General features: G+C 44.9%; 1 long non-coding RNA gene across 3 annotated transcripts in view; it reads right to left on the bottom strand.

Annotated features, from left to right (window-relative positions):
- Positions 1 to 22,121, bottom strand: part of LOC147691963 (uncharacterized) — a 43,121-nt gene extending 21,000 nt beyond the window's left edge. The window contains exons 1-3 of one of the 3 annotated variants that reach the window (XR_015299977.1): positions 22,028 to 22,121; positions 19,297 to 19,368; positions 13,108 to 13,225 (exon numbers count right to left, since the gene is read on the bottom strand). This is a non-coding gene — a long non-coding RNA (uncharacterized LOC147691963). Of the gene's footprint in view, positions 1 to 13,107; positions 13,226 to 19,296; positions 19,369 to 21,993 lie in introns of all 3 variants that reach the window. The other 2 variants (XR_015299976.1, XR_015299978.1) reach the window with 2 other exon arrangements.
- Between the last annotated feature and the right edge of the window lie 307 nt (positions 22,122 to 22,428).

Here is a 22,428-nt window from a genome sequence, read left to right as displayed (position 1 = left end):
ATTATTCAATAGCTAGGGGCACAAGACAGGGATCCCCTCTCTCACCCCTGCTATTTGTGTTGGCTCTCAAGCCTTTGGCTATTAAGATACGTGCGGTGGCGACAGGCAGGGGCATCCAGTTATCAACCATGACTCATACTATCTCCGCATACGCGGATGATATCATACTTTATCTCAAAAATCTCCAGGGTCCTAACGAGCCGCTCCCCACAGTGTTTGAACAGTTCCAGACACTCTCAGGCCTGTCAATTAATGAATCCAAATCATACGCTTATTACTTCAGAGACTCGGCCCGCACTGACCCTGTTCATTTTGGACAGTGGACGTTTCCCGTGGCACGTACGACATTTAAATACCTCTGCATACAAATATATAGGGAGTCACAGGATATGTTAGATGGTAATTTAGGACGCACGATCAAGGCACTTAAATCCCAGTTAGCGTTCTGGACTTCACTGCCACTCTATGTAGCAGGCAGAGTAACCATTTCCAAAATGGTCATGTTGCCCAGACTGTTGTACTATTTTGCCAACTTGCTGATATTGATTCCAGCTCATATATTCAAATCATTAAACACAATGCTTTCTGAATTAATCTGGAGCAAAGGGAGGGGAAGGGTGGGACTTCAGAAATTACAGCTTGATACAGGCTGCAGGGGACTGGGAGTTCTTGATTTCCAGGCATACTGCTATGCTATATAACCACGATTGCCCCAGGAAAGGCCTGGGGGAGGGAACCAGAGGCACGGGGTGCTAGGAGCAGGCTGCCTCCAACATATAACGTTCAACACAAATGGGCCGCTCCCAGACAAGGGACCGATGTGCTACAGTGTGAGTGCAGGTATCTTACTATCACTGAAAGACTGGTCTCACACACCACCTGGTGTCATGCTTCATCATTGACCAGTCCATCCCCTCTAAAAACTTGGTTTGAAAGAGGGCGGGCATACACCTGACCACAGGGATGCACTTCTAAACTAAGTGGGGGCCCTTATAAGAGAAAAATGAGGTTAAAAGGCCATTATAGATGTCAAATCAACTTTACTTTAACTGGCATCTATATGGTAATTAAAATAAGTGAATGGTGTGCTGGGGATTCTATTGTCCCCCCACCATGGTGAATGTGGACCGGATATACATACGATGTGATACTACAGAAGTGAGCCGGGATGGGGTGGAGGAGGGAGTTAGATAGTTGATATGGGGAGATGGGGAGGTGTATGAGCTGTTTGGACAGAATTCTATGATTAAATACGCAATAGTATACCTTTGATGTCATATGTTCATGCATCTGCAAGATGCTCATACCATCTGTTGGATGATCTATGTCTGTACGTTGACCTTTTCTTAAAAATCAATAAAATTTGTTTAGAAAAATAAAAATAAAAAAATTTGAAAAAAACGTACCAAAAATCCATATTCTGACCAAAACTTTGAACATAATTCAAAAGTTAACTTTAAACCAAACCACATTATCATAATTTAAATTAATTAGGAACCTGTCTTTAAACTACTTTAAATATAAAGCTACAATGCCTTCGAGATTAGGTCATAGCAATAAAGTAATATTACATTTATTAAGAAAAGGATAGGCAACTCTAATCATAAATCCTGGAACACGATTCTTTAAAGTAAACTGAACCAAAGAAAAGAATGAGAAAACAAATTACCAAAGCCGGCAACTTTCTTGTTTTACATAATCACATCTGATTATATTGTAATTGGAGATGACTCATTGATGGAGCTGAAGTGATCTCTGTTAAATGTGTTGCATTTATGGGGCTGTGCCTTTAAACTAGCCCAGCGACACAAAGGTAATGGATGAAATGCTTGAATTCCACTATTTTTTCTGCATGCATTCTACGCCATCATTTTGACATGCTGGAGCCACTTAAGATAAGAACCGACCATAAGCAAATCAGGGTTGGCCATGGCAGAAAGGGACAGTCCAGCTCGAATTTGGAGAAATGTTCCACTTAAACAGAACACACAAGCAACCACGGATGAAAATAGTTACTGATCACAACCAATATACAAAAGAGATTCACACTTGGTCATTCAGGTTTTCTGTCTGTATTTTAGTGCCTTTAAACAACGTTGAGGCCCCATCCACCTTTCCATCGCCTTCAAGCACACCCAAGTAGCATATTAAATGTTGAGACATCTCTCGCGTATACCCCACACTTTAAATACCATTGCAGTGCCTCACATAAACTACTTCTTATATTTCCTTCATACGCAATGTTTATTAAAGTACTATAAGTATATCTTCCTCATTAGCTTTGACAGAGCTTCTTTAAAAACAAGCATTTGCAATGCAATAGGTCCCGCATTTGGAAAGTTTGAGCGATTGGTATTGTAAATGACAAATGTTTTATTTATGTTTTTTTTTTTAAATAGCGAAATTATTAGCTTTGTCATGTACAATGCCAATAGTTATAACTTTCGCAAATGTGACACCTTTAGCATTTGTAATGCAATATGTGTTGTATTTACGTGACTTACATGTATTGATATTACAAATAACAATGGCTTTTAATTTTTTTAAATAAATAATACTTAAATAAAAGTTATTGTAATTTATAATGGCAATAGCTTAAACTTTTGTAAATAACTTTTATAAAGATTATGTTCAGTGTATTTCATTGAGACGAAAATCCAAGAACAAAAGTGAAATATTAACATCTTTTTGTTACATTTGTAATAAAGCTTGAAACATTGAGAGAACATATTTGAACCAGTTGTTGTTGAATGGTTGCACAGATTGATGCCTAGGTGGCGCTGAGTGATGTTGTGGTGGCGAACGAGTGATGCTGTGGCGTTCAGTGATGCTGTGGTAGCACATAGTGATGTTGTGGTGCCCTTGAGTGATGCTGTGGTGGTGCTGAGTGATGCTGTATGTTATGCTATATTTTGTTTTGCTATCCTATGTTTTGTTTTGTTATGCTATGCTATGTTTTGCTATCCTATGCTTTGATTTGTTATGCTATGCTATGCTCTGCTTTGTTATGCTATGATATGTTTTGTTATGCTATGCTATGTTTTGCTATGCTATGCTTTGTTATGCTATGCTATGTTGTGTTTTATTATGCTATGCTTTGTTTTGCTATGCTATGTTTTGTTGTGCTATGATATGCTATGTTTTGTTGTGTTTGGTATGCTATGCTATGTTTTGCTATGCTATTATATGTTTTGTTGTGCTATGCTATCTTTTGTTGTGTTTTGTTAAACTATGCTATGTTTTGTTGTGTTTTGCTATGTTTTGTTATGCTATCTGTTGTTGTGTTTTGTTATGCTATTTTTTGTTATGTTATGCTATGTTTTGTCATTCTATGCTATGTTTTGTCATGCTATGCTATGTTTTCTTTTGCTGTCCTATGCTTTGTTTTGTTATGCTACACTATGTTTAGTTTTGCTTTCCTATGCTTTGTTTTGTTATGCTATCCTATGTTTTGTTGTGTTTTGTTATGCTATGTTTTGTTGTGTTATGCTATGTTTTGTTATGCTATGTTATGTTTTGTTGTGTTTTATTATGTTATGCTTTGTTTTATTACGCTATGTTATGTTTTGTTGTGTTTTATTATGTTATGCTTCGTTTAGCTTTGCTATGCTATGCTTTGTTATGCTATGTTTTGTTATGCTATGCTATGCTATGTTAAGCTTTGTTTTGTTATGCTATGCTATGTTGTGTTGTGTTATGCTATGTTTAGTTGTGTTTTGTTATGCTATGTTTTGCTATGCTATGTTTTGTTATGTATGCTATGTTTTGGTGTGTTTTGTTATGCTATGCTTTGTTGTGTTTTGCTATGTTTTGTTATGTTTTGTTATGCTATGCTTTGTTTTGTTATGTTATGCTATGTTTTGTTATGTTATGCTATTTTTTGTTCTGCTATGTTTTGTTATGCTATGCTATGTTTTGTTATACTATGCTATGTTTTGTTTTGCTATGCTTTCCTATTGCATGATATGCTTTGTTTTGTTATGCTATGCTATGTTTTGTTGTGTTTTCTTATGCTATGCTATGCTTGTTGTGTTTTGCTATGCTATGTTTTGTTTTGTTATGCTATGCTATGTTTTGTTTTGCTATCCTATGCTTTGTGTTGTTATGCCATGCTATGTTTTGCTATTCTATGCTGTGTTTTGTTATGCTATGCTATGCTATGTTTTGTTATGCTATGCTGGTGAGGTTGTGTGAGGGTGAGGGGGTGTGAAGGCGAGGGTGAGGGTGTGTGAGGGTGGGAGGGTTGTGAGGGTGAGGGGGTGCGAGAGTGAGGGGTGAGGGTGAGTGAGGGAGTGTGATGGGGTGAGGGTGAGGGGGTGTAAGGGTGAGGGTGTGAGGGTGAGGGGGCGTGAGGGTGTGAGGGTGAGGGTGTGTGATGGTGTGTAAGGGTGAGAGGGGGTGAGGGTGTTTGAGAGTGAGGGGCTGAGGGTGTGTGAGGATGAGGGGGGTGAGGGTGAGGGGTGTGTGAGGGTGAGGGTGAGGGGGTGTGAGAGGGGGTGTGAGGGTGAGGGGGTGTGAGGGTGAAGGGGTGTGAGGGTGAGGGGTGTGTGAGGGTGAGGGGTTGTGTGAGGGTGAGGGTGTGTGAGGGTGAGGGGGTGTGAGGGTGAGGGGGTGGGGTGTGAGGGTGAGGGGGTGGGGGTGTGAGGGTGAGGTGGTGAGGGTGTGAGGGTGAGGGTGTGAGGGGGTGTGAAGGCGACGGGGGAGAGTGAGAGGGTGTGAGGGTGAGGGGGTGTGAGGGGGTGTGTGGCTGAGGGTGTGAGGGTGTGTGAGGGTGTGAGGGTGAGGGGGTGAGGGGGTGTGAGGGTGAGAGTGTGAGGGTGTGTGAGGGTGAGGGGTGTGAGGGTGAGGGTGTGTGAGTGAATGAGGGCGTGTGAGGGTGATTGGGTGTGTGTGGGTGTGTGAGGGCGTGTGAGGGTGAGGGGTTGGGGTGAGGGGGTGTGAGGGTGAGGGGTGTGAGGGGGGTGTGTGAGGGTGAAGGTGTGAAGGGGTGTGAGGGTGAGGGGGTGTGAGGGTAAGGGTGTGAAAGGGTGAGGGGGTGTTAGGGTGAGAAGGTGTGGGAGGGTGAGGGGGTGTGAGGGTGAGGGGGTGTGAGGGTGTGTGAGAGTGAGGGGGTGTGAGGGTTTGACAGGGTGAGGGTGAGGGGTGTGAGGGTGATGGGGTGTGAGGGTGAAGGTGGGTGAGGGGTGTGAGGTTGGGGGAGGGTGGGATAGAGGGTGTGTGAGGGTGAGGGTGTGTGAGGGTGAGAGGGTGGTTGAGGGTGAGAGGGTGGGTGAGGGAGAGTGAGGGTGAGTGAGGGTGAGGGGGGGTGTGAGGGGGTGTGAGGGTGAGGGTGTGGGGTAGGGTGAAGGGATGTGAGGGGGTGTGATGGTGAGGGGGTGTGTGGGTGTGTGAGGGTGGGTGGGTGAGGGTGAGTGTGTGTGAGGGTGAGGGTGTGAGGCTGAGTGAGGGTGAGAGGGTTGGGGGTGAGGGTGTGTGAGGGTGTGTGAGGGTGAGGTTGGTGAGGGTGTGAGGGTGTGAGGGTGTGTGAGGGTGAGTGAGGGTGTGTGAGGGTGAGGAGTTGTGAGGGTGAGGGTGTGTGAGAGTCCGAAGTAAATGGTGGCAGGGCAGACATCATAAGACAGGGAGAAACACCATGTTAAGATAACAGTGCTCGAAGGGGTTGTGAGAAGGTGGAAATTGGATTAAAGGAGAAAGGATGAAAAGTTAAGTGGAAAGAGGCCAGAAAGGAGACACAAAGGAGTGGAGTGTGTGGCGGAAACAGGGAAAAGCAGAAAAGAATTAACTGCCCTGTTAGCAACTTCTATGTAGACAATACAGACGATTAAATGTAGAGATTTGCATATTTGGAGTGAGTACTGTTTCAGTGGTGCATGGAACATATTTCCAAATATTAAATTAACCTCTCTATCGAAAACTGCTGTAACCTCTACTTGTGGCGCTGTTTGATCCACTTACGATAAGGATGGTGACAAAAAAACAGCCGGCTCAAGCAGAAAGGCTTAATGCAAAGGAGTATTGCAATAAAGTATCGGCGTGCAAGCCAGGAAGTCTGTGGCTGAGATGCAAACACTTTGTGAGGCTCAGCAGGAGCAAGTGGGAGGAGGGAGTGGGAGAGGGGAGTTTGTTTCCTTTAAACACGTAAATTCCCCTAAACATTCATTAAGCAGGATAGCTCTGTCTATATTGCCCCTGTGGCGCCGGCTGTCTGTTTCTAGCGGAGAGGAAGGAGCTAAAGAAGCAGGATGCACAAGCTGTTTTTTAGGTCGAAACCTGCATTGCAGGGCATAGCCCTGCTGCAGGCAAAGAGATATTGTGAGCAGGGGATTTCAGTATGGTGTGAAGCCACGCCCCTTTTTCAATTGGCAGGCCTCTCGAAATGGAGGCCTGCCATTGGAAAAAGCTCCTGTTTAGCAGATTTGTCTGCTCTGGATCCCACCTCTCGAGGACTCCATGACCTGCCTTACGGTAGCACGACAATATTTTCAGAAATATTGCCTTGGCAACCATGAGGCGAGTCAGGGAGTCCTGTTTGTTTGTTTCGTTTGTGCCGTCATTCCTGTGAGTTCCTGGGCGGTGGAGGAGGTAGGGGAGAGGCGGTGCTGGTTTATTTCTGCAGACAGGTTCCTGTGTGACACGGCTCTGCTGTATCTGTGCTAAAACGCCCTTCAGCGGCGCGGCGCCCGTACTGTAGCCCGTGAATAGCCCCTCGATGCTGCATTCCAGCTCGGCGCTCTCGCGGGCTGGGTGTCTCCAAGTTGGGTTCGGTTTTGCGCACATGTGATGACGGGAACGAAGCGTGTTCTGTGTGTCTCCGGCTCTCAGCTGTCGGCGCTTGAGTTATTTGGCCTGCAAAGTTGAAGGCAGCAGCTATCACTGCAGCACAGCCTCCTCCACGGCTGTTGACACCGGTCCCCCCCTACCATCCATTTCCGTGAGAGGAGCGGCGCAGAGCGTCTCCTGCAGCCGGGCAGAGCCAGCACCGCCAGCCGAGCCAGGGAGGGCGCTACCGGGCAGCCGAGCCGCCCCACCCCGAGGTGGGGGAGGCACCCAGGAGGTTGCGGGACCGGAGCTGGCGCCGGGCCACCAGGGAACGAGGTCAGCAGACCCCACGGGAGGTGAGCACCGGGTGGTGATAAGTCGGTGAGGTAGCTCGGCGGGTTGAGCGCTCTTGATGAAGCGAGGTGTATGCAGTTATAGGATCACATCATGGGCACGACTGGTTATGCCTTTCATTTACGTGAAGTCTGTAAAAGGAATACTATTGCTTTGAGTAAAAAAAAATGACAGGTACTTCGAAGGTATGTAATAGACTGAAATAGACACCCGCCGATGCCTGTCCCCGCTCACCACACACGTGGCCCAGGAATTCGGCAAAGACACGGCTTTCCTATTATTTATTTTGGAATAACAAGTTTTATGTAATCGGACAGGTATCCTTGTGTTTCAGCGAAAAACTTTCTTGACAGCAAATGTAGGTACAGACAAGATGATTTTTTGTGGCTATAAATCACTTCACCTAATTAAAATAATTGACTATTACTGACCTTGATCAGGGTGTGCAACCGCAGAAGGGAGGATGTTAAAGGTTATACAGTAGGTGTTGACCCGCTCTGCAAGATGATTTTTTGTGGCTATAAATCACTTCCCCTAATTAAAATAATAGACTATTACTGACCTTGATCAGGGTGTGCAACCGCAGAAGGGAGGATGTTAAAGGTTATACAGTAGGTGTTGACCCGCTCTGCATTCCTATACTGAGTTGTGCAGTTGCTATTTCTGCAGTGAGGCGTTTCAGTCCCCCCACCCTCCCAGGGTTACGAAGCGTTCTGAATCGGAAAAAGGGGAGTGTTGGCGCTATACAAACTTCAGGCTAAAAACGAACAAAGGGATGAATGAATAAACGGACCTCTAGGTGGTTGCATAGAAATGCCGCTGAGGGTGTGCGGGGCGGCCTCCCCCTGATGACCCCGCCCTTCCCTCGGTCACAGGACCCGCCGGCAGCATGGCATGATACTTCTATATTAGGAAGGTGACCTCGCCGTTTGACTCCTCGCCGGAGGGAGGGCGGCCTGTCTCCCTCTTTAGTTCCTGCAGAAATTTCAGTTTATAGACGTCATTTCTAGCTGGCCTCCGCCCGGGCCCCTTTTGCACCCCTTGCAGGTTCGAAGGGTGTAGAAAGCAATAATGGGGGACGCCCCTCGTTTCATAGCGAGATTGTATGTGTGTGTCATAGAAACACTGAATTGACCGTCATCTGGCGAGCAACCTCCTGTGGAGAATTGAATGCTACAGTACCCCAGCCTCTCCTTCAATGTGATATCATGATGCCAGCCTCCTCAGCGTGGCCTCTCTACATCTCCTTAGAGGCCCTTACTCCTCCGCCTCTTACTGTGGTCTCTTCCTGTGGCACCCTTCAGTCATCTGATATCACCCCCTTTAATACTTGAGGCCTGCTCCATCCTGTCTCACACCGTGACCTCTCACCCCAAAGCCACACACTCTAATCTTACACGGTATAATACACCCCTATCCCTTCAGTTTCATCGTATGACCTCTTACTTCTTAACCCTTCTAATATCTCACTGTGTATTTACAATTTATTCCAAACCACACCTCTTTCTTCAGTGTCAGGTTATTGCCCCTTACTCTTGAGACGCCTACTCCAGCCTTACATTGTAGATTGGTTTTCCTATGTTCAGCCTCTAGTTGTTGTCAAACCTACTGGTTTTTATCAGCGTTTTCCAATATTTCCAAAAATTGAAAAAATCAGCCATCCGTGTTTGCTCTTTTTCACCACGTAAAAAAAACCTGGTGTTGTGTTCTGGTGCATAGGAGGAAATTGTCTTTCTTCCGGTGTTTATTTTCATGATTAATTCTTCCTTTCTTCTTTCCTGCTCCTATTTTTCTTCTTTATATTTTCCGTTACATTTGCTCTCCCAAGGAACTTCTCAATATTTCCCACACTTTCCTGCCTGTCTCATTTTCCAGAGCTTGAACACCTCTTTCCAGCAGTCCAGTTCTGCGCTATATACAGGATGCACATGTATGGGGATATCTTTCCACCTATGAAGATTTGATTCTAGATAGAAGTTAATGTTTAATACACTTCCCTGCTGTGCTAATCAGATTTGCCAAAACGCTTTCACTTGCAGGAATAAATCATCTTGGCATTGGCCTCTGGAGGGCCCGTCTTGTTTTCACTCTGTATTCATGATGTTCTCAAATAGTGCAAATCATAAACCTGTTGAAAGCAAAACGCATTGTGAAATCTGTGTTTCGAATGGGCATAGTGCATGGTGTCTATGTTGGTTCAAAGGCAGTGATCATCTTTCTCCTTAAGAGTTTGGGATGGCGATTCGCAGGAGTAGTCCAAGTAAGTTTTTCTGTTCAGCTGAGCAAAATTTGCTTACAGCCATTGACACATGTTCAGAACCGAGAACAAAGCTTCGTTTAGTGGCCACTGAAATACTGTGCTGCATGTAGTCCTTGCACCTTTTAGAGTTTTAAGTCAAATGGCAAAAAAGAGCTTCTGGGGCCACAAGCTGTGTATCTTTTCATAGAGTGATACATTTACTCTAACGCGAAAAACATTTTTTTAAGAATCCTCAGATTAGGTTAGAATTTTAGAAAGGATTGTCTTTCTAACCGTCCAACAGAAGGATTAAGAAACGGGCGCTTTTTACTGCAAATTTTTTGGGATACTTTATTGGTAAGGGAGGGGGCTTCAGTTGAAATAAGTTCTTAAAAAGTTTGTTTGCCCTTACATAGTCTCTTAATATTCAGTTCTGATTAGCAGAGCAGACCGGATGTCGTGATGCAGGATGCTTTTAGGCAGTCTGTGCACCTGATAGGCCTGGCTGATGTTTGCACTTTGGTTATCCATTGATAGGTTGGTCTGTGTCGCATAGCACTTTCGGAGCTGCGGATCCTCTCTGCCCTGTGCTTGCTGTGCTGCAAGGTGACCTGATGGCGCAAACCTTTTATATTTATCTGTCTTCACCGAAATATATCTGTCGTCACTTGGAAGGAAAGCCACCCTTTCCTTTTGTTGTGGGTGGATCTCTGGTTGTGTTGTAGTAAGCATGATGGCTTCTGGTTCAATATTTGCAGTCACCTTGATTGACTTTCAGCGATATTTCTGTTGCATGCCAATCCTGTGTGTCAGTTGGCCTACTTCCCAGGTCTGCATTTTAAAGGAAGAGCGGCAAGCATTAAACATTTAATTCCCCAAATATTGTAATGGCATTTTACAAACCGGTTTCTGGTGCCAAGGGAGGCCTTGAAGGGAGAAGTTCTTTCTCTTTATGTAGCCTTACGGCTAGAGCTGTCGACCTCGAAGCTGGGGAACCGGGTTCAAGTCTTGGCAACGACGCTGCCTCAACATCCTGTGATTTGGGGCAAATCACTGTATATCTCCATGCCTAACAAAAAACAAGCATTTGCAATGCTAAAGGACTCGCATTTACGCAAGTTTAAGCTATTGGCATTGTAAATGACAATGCCTTTTATTTAAGTTTGAATAACAAAAACATTTTCATTTGCAATGTCAATAGCTCAAAATTGCCTAAATGCAAGACCTATTGCATTGCAAATGCTTGTTTTAAAAAGGAGGTGTTACTGAAAGAGGATGACTCTGGCAGCCTTGTGCCACAGTGGCGCCTGTTGTCTGTTCTCAGCTAAAAGTTGCTAGTTAAGCATTGTAGCTGTGGAACTAAAACACTGACACCGAAATGTGCACTAAAAGAGTGTGAAACATTACTTATTTTAAAAAGTTAGCCTAAACACACAATTTCTATAACCTTAGTTTGCAAAAAAATAAACTGCTACAACTAATCACGCGCGAACGTTAAATTAAATGCCAGAACAAATGCTGTAACAGGAGGACAGGTAGCTGTTTAATTTTTTGGGAAAGTATGTTTAATTTTCAGCGTTTGCTTACTGGCGTTTTCACTCTCCTCCCTCTGACCCGGCTTTTAATAACCACATAATTGTGTAGCGTTTCCTTTTTTTTTATTCCATTATTGTGCTTACACAAAATACATGATGCAATGTCCATACCATAACAGATGGCGTGTGCAAATAAAGAAAGTGACATTGAATGCGAGGGTGGGAGGACGCAACTACAAGCTGACAAGAACAAAGAGAGACGGGTTAGAAAAGGGAGAGTTATAGTAAAAATATTTAAAAATTTACATCCAAATTAAATAAAATATTTGTTTTCTACCTTTAAAAAAATGGAACACTTGACATTACTCAATCGGTGGCAGCAAATGTGAGGACGCAAAGTAAACATGGCCAGTGGGGGTGTGTTCCGAGTTTGTTTTTTTTAATCTAAATTTAAAAGTGCTCGCATTTATATTGCGCGAACTGGACCTGATGGCATTAAAGCGTTTTACAAGCGCACTAGTTTAAAATGCAGCATATTTTTGTTATTGTACGTGCTGTAGAGATGCCTTAGTGTTTCCTGGGAAATGTGCGATTGTATCGTTTTTACCCTGGTGAATAAAGTTACGAATAATTGAATGTGAAGCGCAGGAACTGAGCAGAGTAGACATATTTTAATGTTAGTGGCGAAGCTGCAAAAAAATTTTTTTTTTACAAAGCGCTTAACTGCGGTCCTAATCTGAGCGTGCGTGTGTATTAGCAGCAGTGTTTGCAAAAAAGTAAAATTAAATGCCGGGACTGAAAAAGCTCCCTCTGACCCGCACGAACAGTTATTCCTTTAACAGAAAGTTAAATTAAATGCAAAGTGAGAAGAAAAAACAAGCTCTCGGCATTGCTGTGGCGGGAGAGTGCATTCCTTTTAAGTCTGATGCGGGGGGCGGGAGAGCGGAAGCCTTTTAAGTCTGATGCCGAGGCACAGACAAATTGTGGTGTGTGATGTGGCTGGCGATGATGTGCATATATGTGCTAATAATATACACCCCCTCACAGCAGTATAAGTGACTAGCTGTATGTTTGTCTCTTTCTTCCCTTAAGGTTTTGAGAGCAAGCTAGCAACATAGTGTTGTAACCAGACACTTTTCAATACTACACAAGTAGTGTAAGTATTTTTATGTTTGTATGTCCTGACGAAAGCTCTACAGACCCGGCTGGGCGTAAGGGAGCTGAAACATGTCGACAGTATTAAACCAATAGTACAACTAGATCCAGTAACCCGATCTAGACACTGTACCCACCAGCAATTTTATTAACTGAAACTCACCTTTACATAATAAAAGTTCTTCTGGAGAGTTTCCGTTTTTTAGTAATCCTCACCCATTTTTGCCTTTTTTGTCTTTTTTTGCTATTTCACTTTTCTGGGGGTGACCCTCATTCTCTGGACACTGCAATCTTAACCAAAGGTTGCCTCTGGATGAGGCCGGCATATAGCACGACATTGGACATCCGATGATAATGCCACAACGTTTATGTGGGGCGGAGAAAAGATATACACAGCAATCCAGTAACATAGCGTTTATGAGGGTGATCCAGCTTAACCAATGGTTATGAATGCTACAAGTGTCCATTCTTCCATGTGATAACTAGATGATGTGCACGCGCCTGGCTCACATGAACTTACTATAATCTCGACTATCAATCCCTACAGGATAGAATAGGCAAGACCTAACAAACCCTACAGGATAGAATAGGCGAGACCTAAAAACCTATGCACGCAACTCAGCCCCCTGCAAGTCCCCTAGAAACAAGCCCAGACATCTCCAACTCAGACTTGCAGAAACACACACATTTCTCCTCATACTAAAGGGCCTTCAAACACACTATTCCTCTAAACTGTAGAAGAGCCCCGCACATGCAGCCATCCTGCGTCCAATCACCCTCAGAGAATAGCCCACACCTTCCCAATAGATAAACCCTTTTAGTCCCCGCGTGAACCACCTTAAACCTTACTTCACAACGCACATATCTACCACCTAAAGCATGACAGAACACCAATAAAGAGCCTCGGACTAATCACGGTAGATATTATGGCATGAAGATGTAATTAAGAACAAAAAAGATGGTGTGTGTTTGTGAGATTAGTGAATTCTGGTGTGTGGTTTGAAATGCTACGGAAGTTGGGAGTTAGTTGGACATTTCTGTAAGAACTGGTTGTATTTTCCTTACCTCCTGTTAAGCTTTAGTGTTAAAGTATTCCCAGTCATCAACGGCGTACTCATCCTCCTGAACTTGAACAATGGATACAAGGAAAGCGCAGCTGTGTCCGTCACCGCAAGCAAGCTTTCTACAATTTAAAAAATAAATAAGGACAGCTCAATAGCAACACTTATTTGAATCTTGCAGATGTGCAGATTGTTGACAATAGATCTGACATTTGGGCCGAAGCGTCTCAGAATGTTGGTGGAAAGGACTGAGAGTTGCTTTTGTTCCCTAGATATAGATCACGGCTCAAAGAAAACATTATTACATGGACTACAAGATGTTAGGATGTACTTGGTTGGTAACAGCTAATCCCATTTTCTTGTGGTGATCAAAGTTTTCTTCAGAACAGATTGTTATAATTTAGCGAGTGTGTTGGTTTTTTAGGTCTCGCCTACGCAGCGCGCATGCGCTGTATAGGAGGAGCTTTAGCCATCGCTCTGGATATTTTCAAGCACACACTCGCGCTTGTGGCGGCATCCACTTTGCGGGAGCGAGCAGGGGCGCGCCACAAGCACGAGTGCAGTGCTTTAATAGTAAAACCTGCACGCGCATGCTGCTTGTCGCTTTAACTTTCGCAGCCGCGCTTGTTTTAGATTCCTCAGTGAAACCTCTAATATTCTACTGCCCCTCGACTAACCAGCTTCTCATTTGAGGTGCTTAGCGGCTGCCGTAGGGCAACAATGTGTGCTACATAAACGAATATATTCATTTATTCATGTATCAGGCTAGCATATTTGCCCTCCCCCTAAACCTCCCCCTCCCTATCCTGCCCCCCCGCCCCTACATAAAAGAATATATTCATTTATTCATGTACCAGGCTAGTACATTTGCAGATGCAGATCACTGCCCTCCCCCCTAAACCTCTCCCTCCCTATCCTGGACCCCACCCCCGGCACCTGCCTACTTGTTGATAGTGAGTCGTGATGGGCACTATGTAAGCATAAGGTGCATCTGTATTTTTTCACCGCAATTCACATAGTTTTAATTAATTTAAATACCCGCACTTTAAGATTCCGTAGGGCCCGGGTCAGGAGTGCCCAAACTGTAGACTTTGCAGGTCACTCTGCATGATGCGTCAGACGCCTTTGATGCTTACGCTCTGTGACCCTTCCCTCCTCCCGGCTGCTCTCCGGTTCCGTGCATTGATCTATGCTCTATTTCCTTGACTAAGTAGCTGTTTCAGTTGCAAAGGGAAGACATTCTCCCTGCCAGAACAAGACGGTATCACCCACCTATCAACTGACAACTGGTGCTCATTTAGATATATAAACACTAAATTTAGTTCTTCACCAACAAGTAAGAGAGGTTGATTCAAATAGACCCGCAGCCATCTTCAAATTTTAGCAAGAGAATAATTCAACAGGACTAAAAACCTACCCCCTGCAAGGATGCTCTGGAGACCCTGTGTACAAATGTGTGCAAGCTCAATGACGTCCAACCTACTGTCCAAAAAAGCAGCCACAGCTACCCACTGTCCCATTCAGGCAGGAGAAGACACAAAAACACCTGTTCAACTGCAGGGCTGCCAAAGAATTGTGCCTACTCCATGACGGCATCTAGGTATCCATCTGCTCGCTGAAACTTAACATATGTCAAATACACCAAATGCAGACTATTGCGCCAAACTCCCTCAAAAGCCATGAAGCCCATGCACCCTAAATAGTGCACTTTGACTTTGCAGAGTTGTTGGAATGACAGAATACCCCACCTCTGAAGTTGTCATCTACAATTAGCTATGTTTCAGCGTGCAACTGAGAAAAACAACAGGCCTCGAACAAACTCGGAGCCCTCTGGTGGGTTTTTTCATCTCTGCCCATGTCACAGAAACAATACTGCTATATTATACAGGATTATCTGGCTTAGTGTTGGTACCAACCCCAGAGCCAGGACAAGCGAGACACCTTGTTCGGTACTGGATAAGGCAAGTCTCTTTGATTTGCCAAATAGCATAGATAGTGAGTCCACTACATGTAGGTGCTTGACTTGGAGTTGACAGACACTAGAAGTGATGATTTGCTCTAGTGAAATGGATGACAGCCCTCATTGTATTTCTATCGTGCTCAGATATAACAGTATGCCCAGCTCTCTAAAAAGCACCCGCAGCTTAATCTGCAGAAATTGTCAAATGGGGATTTTAGGGTCTACAAACACAGCATATTGCAATTTCTTTTTCCATATTTATATATTTGTCAATTAAGAGATGTAGCCTGAAAAGCTGACCTATTATGCTGGTCTCTTTTCCTAAAGCCAGCCCGGTAACCAGAGACAAAATTCGTATTTATTATCTGTGTTTTTAATCTTGTCTAGATCATGCTCACCAATATTCTCTGACCATTGTCAATTAGACTACTAGGTTCATAGGGTCACTTTGGCTGTCCCTTTTAAAGAGTATAGGCCAGCTTGACAAAATACCAGGATCACTTCTAAGAATCAAGATCCTCCTCTCCATCCGCATTCTGCCAGTACCCTCCAACCAAATAGTCGTCCACCACCATGTCCAACACCACCACCACGTCCACCACCACTACGTCCACCAACACGTGAACCAACACCACCACGTCCACCACCACCACGTCCACCACCCCGTCCACCACCACCACCACCACCACGTCCACCACCACGTCCACCACCACCACGTCCACCACCAACACATCCACCACCAACACCACGTCCACCACCACCACCATGTCCACCACCACCCGTGACAGGTAAAGTGTCACTGGAGGACAGGGGTAATAGGAGTGTCATGTACATGAGACATTTAAGGATGCATTGGGTGCGAGAAGATGGGAATAGGGGCTAGAAGTATTACACCAGAACCAAGATACCTTTTGAAGAGTCCCTATGTCACAAGGGCTCCTGCAAAAGCACTTGCAGCATCTCTACCTCACAGTGGCATACCTGCACGAGCCACTCACTCAAAACAAGAATTGGCATAGCCAATAGGTCTCGCCTTTGAGACCTTATAAGTGTTTAGTTATCCAGCACAATATCCTTGGCGCAACAACATCAACTGTAGCCTGGCTAAACACTTATAAGTTCCCAAAGGCAAGACCTATTGGCTATGCCAATGCTTGTTTAAAGTTGGAATGAATTTGAGTATGAAGTTTCATTTAGAAGATTAAATGCACTAATACCAATATGCTATGCAATATGTATATGCCTAGAAAGATTATGAGCAAATGCATTTTCCTTTCAAGTTTGCCTGTAGAAGCTGAAGCTGTTTAGGACCACAGTGACTTAGAGTGAAAAGGCAGGAGTCTGGGATTTTCCAGCTTTAATAATTACTTCCACACCTCCCTTATTTAGCTTCAATTAGCTCTGTCTCCTTCCCTGGTCATAATCTGAGGGCCTCCTTTCAAGCTTCATTTTGTCTGGCTCGCCTCACACTCAGTATCAAGTGAGGTCATTCTCTCTTTTTTGCTCTTAAGCACTGATGTTTTTTCTACTTACTTTTAGAAGTTTTTTATACTCGAAATACTTTCTGCACTCTTTTATAAAGAATTTCTTCAGGTCGTTTTTTAGATCAGTTAACTTGTGGTCTCATTATTGCTTTCCATGTCATTTCATCGCTTTGCTTCTTTTGCGTTTTAATAATACATTTTAGTAATTAAAATTAAATGAAACAACTTTGCAAAAGAAGCAGATACTAACTATGCTTTTCAAGGGTAAAAAATTAGCTGCCGATGTGAATAATCGTACCTCCAAGAGAGACAAATTAATGTCTAAGAGTATTCAGCGAACTTTAATATTGCTCAGAAGGGACATCTGGGCTTGTAAAATATGAAAAGGAACAAAGGTGAGGGAGAGTTTTTGGTGGGCCACCATTAATTTAGAGGTAGGAAAAACAATTTAAGAATGTGCAGAGAATATGAAAAGTGACTTGTTTCAACAAGCTTGCGTTTCATCGTTCGTATGTAGCAAATAGGCGCATAACCCAACAAGACATCACCTGTAATAAATGTACCACACCTCTCGGGAGAGTGGGGAACAGAGCGGGTGCATGCATGGCTGGCCTTGCCCCCACAGCACACACGTGCATCCTGTTTCCAGGGGCAGCGCCACAAACTGTGCTGCAGCTTGGGGGCCCCAGGAGGTGGGAGCACCGTGAACACCTCTGCTGCACATTGGCTGCCCCCGAAGCTAGACTCTTCTAGCCGGTTTGTGGTATGGCGCCTCCTTCCGTGCTGCAACCTGGGGGACTCAGACGGTGAATGCCCCACAAAGAGGACTTATTAGGGCCGCTCCTCCCTCTGCGAGTCCTTGCTGGAGGACCGTGCTCTGATGGGGATGTGCAGCTCACTGAACATACCTGTGGAGCTTTGGGGGTAGCCTGACTGGTCGTACTTCCACCTCAACATCTCTGACACACTGCTGCATCCTACTCCTCCAGCCTGCATCATGCTTTTTCTGCTCGCCTTACTCCTTTGACACACCAGTAGCCCTCCTGGACTCATTGGGCGCTCACATAAGCCTAAGGAAGATTTACCAGCGTCCCCCTGGCTGAGGCGAGCACCGTGCACCGCCTGTGACGCTTGTGGTCTTGGGCCCGATGTTGGGAGACAAGCTACATGCTATCAACTCCACAGGAGGCGCGCTGGAGGCTAAAATTGACTCTGTGGTGATGGCGACATATGACTCATGTTAGAAAGTAGCATACGCAATGCTTGCCACCTTGTCTGAGCGCATCAGAGTCCTGAGATCCAGGATCAGGTGGGCAGAGACAGATATAATAATATCAGGATTATCAGGCTTTCTGAGCACATAGAGGGTGACTCAATGATCGCCTTCCACGAAGATTGGCCACCAGAAGGCCGGCCCCTCCCCCCATCGCCTGTGAGCCACAGCAGAGAGTGGTGTCCCTTTCCTCCATTTTCGCGATCATGACTATCTGCTGAAACAGATACACACTGCTGGCCCATTCTTGTGGAGAGTGCAAGGGTTTCGATTATCCCGAATTTCACAGCAGCTGTTCAAAAATTCAGCGCATCCTTCATCACGATTAACAAGACATTACATGACCTTGCTATATTCTCTCCTATTCCCTGCCAGTTTGAGGGTGCAGCTGGATGGCAAATTCATATTTTTTAATTCTCTGCCTGCAGCATGGGATGATACCTATGACACCAAAGGCAGTCCAGAACCCCATAGGACCCTCCTGACCTACATGGGTGTGTGAGGGGTCTTGCATCTAAGCAATCATATTCCCAGATCTGTTGTCTCAGTTTCTCTGGCCTACAGTCTACCGTCCTACCCCACCCCCTAGGAATTGCATACTTACTGTATTACATAGTATCTTACGGGTCCTGTATGCTGGGCCTTAAGATGCTCCTAATCCGCCTCTATGTTTAGTTTCGTACTTACCTATAATACATGTCCCGATTGCTTGCATTAGGACTGGTGGTGTCATCTGGCTTCCTGCCAGGTCGAAAGGGGTACAGAACAAGGCTGTGCATTGTCGCTGGTGCTGTTTGCCATGGCTATAGACCCGCTAGCCCTAATGCTCCACACTGGTCAATATTATCAAGGGTTAGTGGTTGATAGCCTCCCCTCTATATCTCCCACTACGCTGATGACACATTGCTGTATCTCCAAGGTGAACGATCTGATGAAGAGGGCTCCTTTCAAGCCTTAAAGGATTTAGGTAGCTTGTCAGGCATTCGCATGAATTGGCATAAATCAAATGCATTCCTATAACACTCCCCAGCAACACAAGAAATACCACCGGAAGTACGACACGATCTTCAGTGGGAGTAGATCACATTCCCATACCCGGGTTTTCGCATCTACCACAGTGTGGCTGACATCTTAAAGTAAAACTTCAGGACGGCTCTAACCTCCCTACAGCTTGCCGTACATTTCTGGTTGACTCTCTAGCTATTTGCTATGGGCAGGGTTGCACTGTTAAAGATGGGTTCCCTCCCACGTGTTCTGCACTATTTAACCGCACTTCCAATTTGGCTCCCTAAATCCTTCTTTTGAAAGATGGATAGTTTGCTGACTTATCTCATCTGGGGCTCCAAAAAATTGCGATGACCAAGCTACGACTTTATACTTTCCTATTGCACCACTGAAATGAGCAGCCTACTGGAGGGGCTGGCGATAGTAGGAAAGTGCCTCTTTTTGTCATCGTCACCCTCACTTTTTGCTCACCTGTACCGATGTTTCCGACTGGAAGTGCACTGGAAGCCTGTTAACCATGTCCCAGCGCCAAATGCTCTTGCCCTAAAACAAAGTAAAATATACAATTGTGATACAATTGGCATACGCTGTGCCACCCCCGCAAATCCCTAGTAAATGGTACACCTGGTACCTAGGGCAAGGGCACCACAGAGGGTCCCTAAGGGCTGCAGCATGTCTTATGCCACCCCAAGGGACCCCCGTACAAATTGCATGCAGACTGCCATTACAGGTTGCATGACATTGTTTTTTATATCAAGCACCTTGTCTTAATAAATCCAGACTGATTCCTGAAATGGATCTATTATGACATGAACCCAGAGGGCACCCAAAGAGTATTAGACATGGGTTTGCACCAAAATGGTGTGCCTGCCTGATGCTTGCATAACGACAAGAAATATCTTTATATCTCCCCATGATATGCTCTTTGCATAGTTTTGTGCAGGAAGGTGCACCTACTGCATAAAAAAGATCATGACCATAAGGCTGACACCCTTGCAGTACGACAAAAGGGTGCCTGTGGCGTTAGTCATCCCAAAGTGCTGGAGGGCACAGAATTGCACAATTTCTTTGAAGAGATAGCACAGTTCTGCTCTCCTACGGTGACACAATGTAGAACAGCAACTTTGCTTGCTGAGCCTTGTTGCGCCACTTATTTGTAAATATGCCCCTTAGTTACCGGTTTACCAAAAAAGTAGCAAATCTGCACCCATAAATGCAATCCTTTAATGGATGCAATTTACTACTTCTTAAAATTCACAATTATTGGCATTAGTGGCTCTAAAAAGATTCACCAGTTTCAGTTTTCCAAGCATATAAATGGCAATCAACTACCCCAAAGATGATGGGACAAATACTTGTAAATAATCTAAGTGATGGAAATCCCTTGGGTAGCAATGTAAACCATTATTTTTCACCTACTGTGCCACTCTAGACAGAGTGCCCCGATTTAGGATTCAGCAGATGGAGTAAATGCAGACATGGTGGAGGAAGACTTTACTGCCTTTATTCCATTCGCCATATTTAGAGATGTCCACCAGCTCAGCGGACATCTCTACACATTGGCAGGAACCGCCGTCATGGCGGTTCCTGTCAATGCAGGAAAAGTTTAATGGACAGCGCCATAAAACATGACAACTTGTATCTAATGTTTCCGAAGTTTTTTAATATCTTAAGCAAACTCCCACAGGGGGAGTTTGTTTTTGAAAAAGCAAATATAAACTAATGATCCCCCCAAACCAGTTTTCTCCGATAGTGTGGGGTAGTTTTTTCCTTTTTTTAATGTTCCTCACCATCTGTATATACCTAGCACTGACGGTCAGTTCAAAAAATTTAAAAAAGCCATGTGACCTTTCTCTCTAAATAGGGCGGACGGTCGGACGGCTTACTTCTGATGGCACCTACTCCATCAGGACATGGACGGAAGTTTTACACTGCTAGAGTAAATTCTACTCAATTAGCTTAAACCCTGCTGTCTGCCCAACACAAAATCGGGTGGGCAGACCTTTAGTTGGATAACAGGTTACTCCGTTGCCGCTGGCCAGAGTACCTGTCCGCCAAACTCTGAATCAGTCCTACGGGCTCATCTAATGCAAAACAGTACTGACCCTGCTTCTCATGGCAACAGACCATTCCCATTTAAACTTCATCAACTCACACATTCACCCTGTGACCCACTGCTTTTTTAATTAGGAAATCTGAGATTCAAAACTGCCCAAATTTCACTGACCAAGCTACGCCCCTGGTTATTACTGCGGGTCTTTTAATCAAAAAAGGAAGTGTAGAGGAAGCGATAGAATCACCCTCCTGGTAGATTCATATAAACAAAGAGATTCTATCAAGAAAAGTGCAAGTGTTGCACTTGCACTTTTCTTGATAGAATCTCTTTATTACTGCGGGTCTTCTGACTATCCTTATCACTTTGACTGTGGGCACCTTTGTAGACTGTGCAACTACCCTCATTGCCCCTGCATTAAAACATCTGCAAACGTGTGTCCGCTGTGCACAATTCCATTCCAGCAGAGAGGGCAGTGAGTCCTTAGAAGTGACAGGGAGCAGACAGGGTAATTAATGTGTTCAGGGGCTCCAGGGAGCCAAGGGGGCAACGCGAGAGCAAATGGGGCAAGGAGCAGATATGCCACTATCGTGCACAAGAGGGAGTATGAGGACAGAAAGGACAGAAGCATAGAGTTCGCTACGAATTTAGCAGCATTTTAAAATCTTTAAAAAAACTATTAAATTGCGTACAGATTACAAATGGGCAAACTCGGCGCACTCCCCTTGCTATTTTCCCAATCTATATTTAAAATCATGACAAGTGTCTTGGGTCCCAACATGTTGAGAATCTGGCTCCCTGTCATGTTCCCGGCGGCGGCTCCCGAACACACATCTTCAGAAAGCGTGCAAATTCTCTGCCCTCACATGGTGTCCTGGCAAGTGATAAATGGAAAGGCGTCCACAGCACCTCCCCACAAAACGTTCAGAGCTCTGGGGGCATTATAGATTCAAGACCCAAACCACTCCTACTCAGAGCAACCCCCTTTACACTCCTCCAGACTGCACTAACCGTTTCGCCCCAAAGACAATTTTGAGGGCAATTCCATCTAAAACCTCCACGCACACACCTCTCCTTTACCGTTGCTGCAACTTGCACTAAAAGAAAATAATAACCTTGGCCGTTTCGTAGAAGCTCCTCCACACATACCTCCCCCGCAGAGAAGCACACACGACTCGCCTCCGTCGTGAGCCGCTTTTAGAACACAGCACGATGCGCCAGCTGTCATAAAAGTGGGCGATCCCTAGGCAAGACTTCCGTGACGCTGCGCCTGCGTCATTTCCAGTTGTAACGAGAGACGCGTGCTCTACCTAAATGGCGAAGCCGTTTGACAACTTTGACAGAGGTCATGCTGTTGGGCAGACTTGGATTTTGTGAGAAGATGAGCGCTTGCAGTTAATTACTTTAACGTTTAATAAGTCATTGTAGGGGCACAGTGGAACATTGTCGCTGGGTAACGAAGCAAGTAGCGGCCATCTTGAAGTAGGGTTATGCTCAAAATACAGTAACAGAAACGCCGAGCCCAACCACTGAGTTCTTCAAAACTAGAC

Source organism: Lissotriton vulgaris, chromosome 9, assembly GCF_964263255.1.
Source record: "Lissotriton vulgaris chromosome 9, aLisVul1.2, whole genome shotgun sequence".
Taxonomy (NCBI): domain Eukaryota; kingdom Metazoa; phylum Chordata; class Amphibia; order Caudata; family Salamandridae; genus Lissotriton; species Lissotriton vulgaris.
Note: the sequence above shows the minus strand (reverse complement) of the source record. Positions and strands in the feature narration are given on the sequence as shown.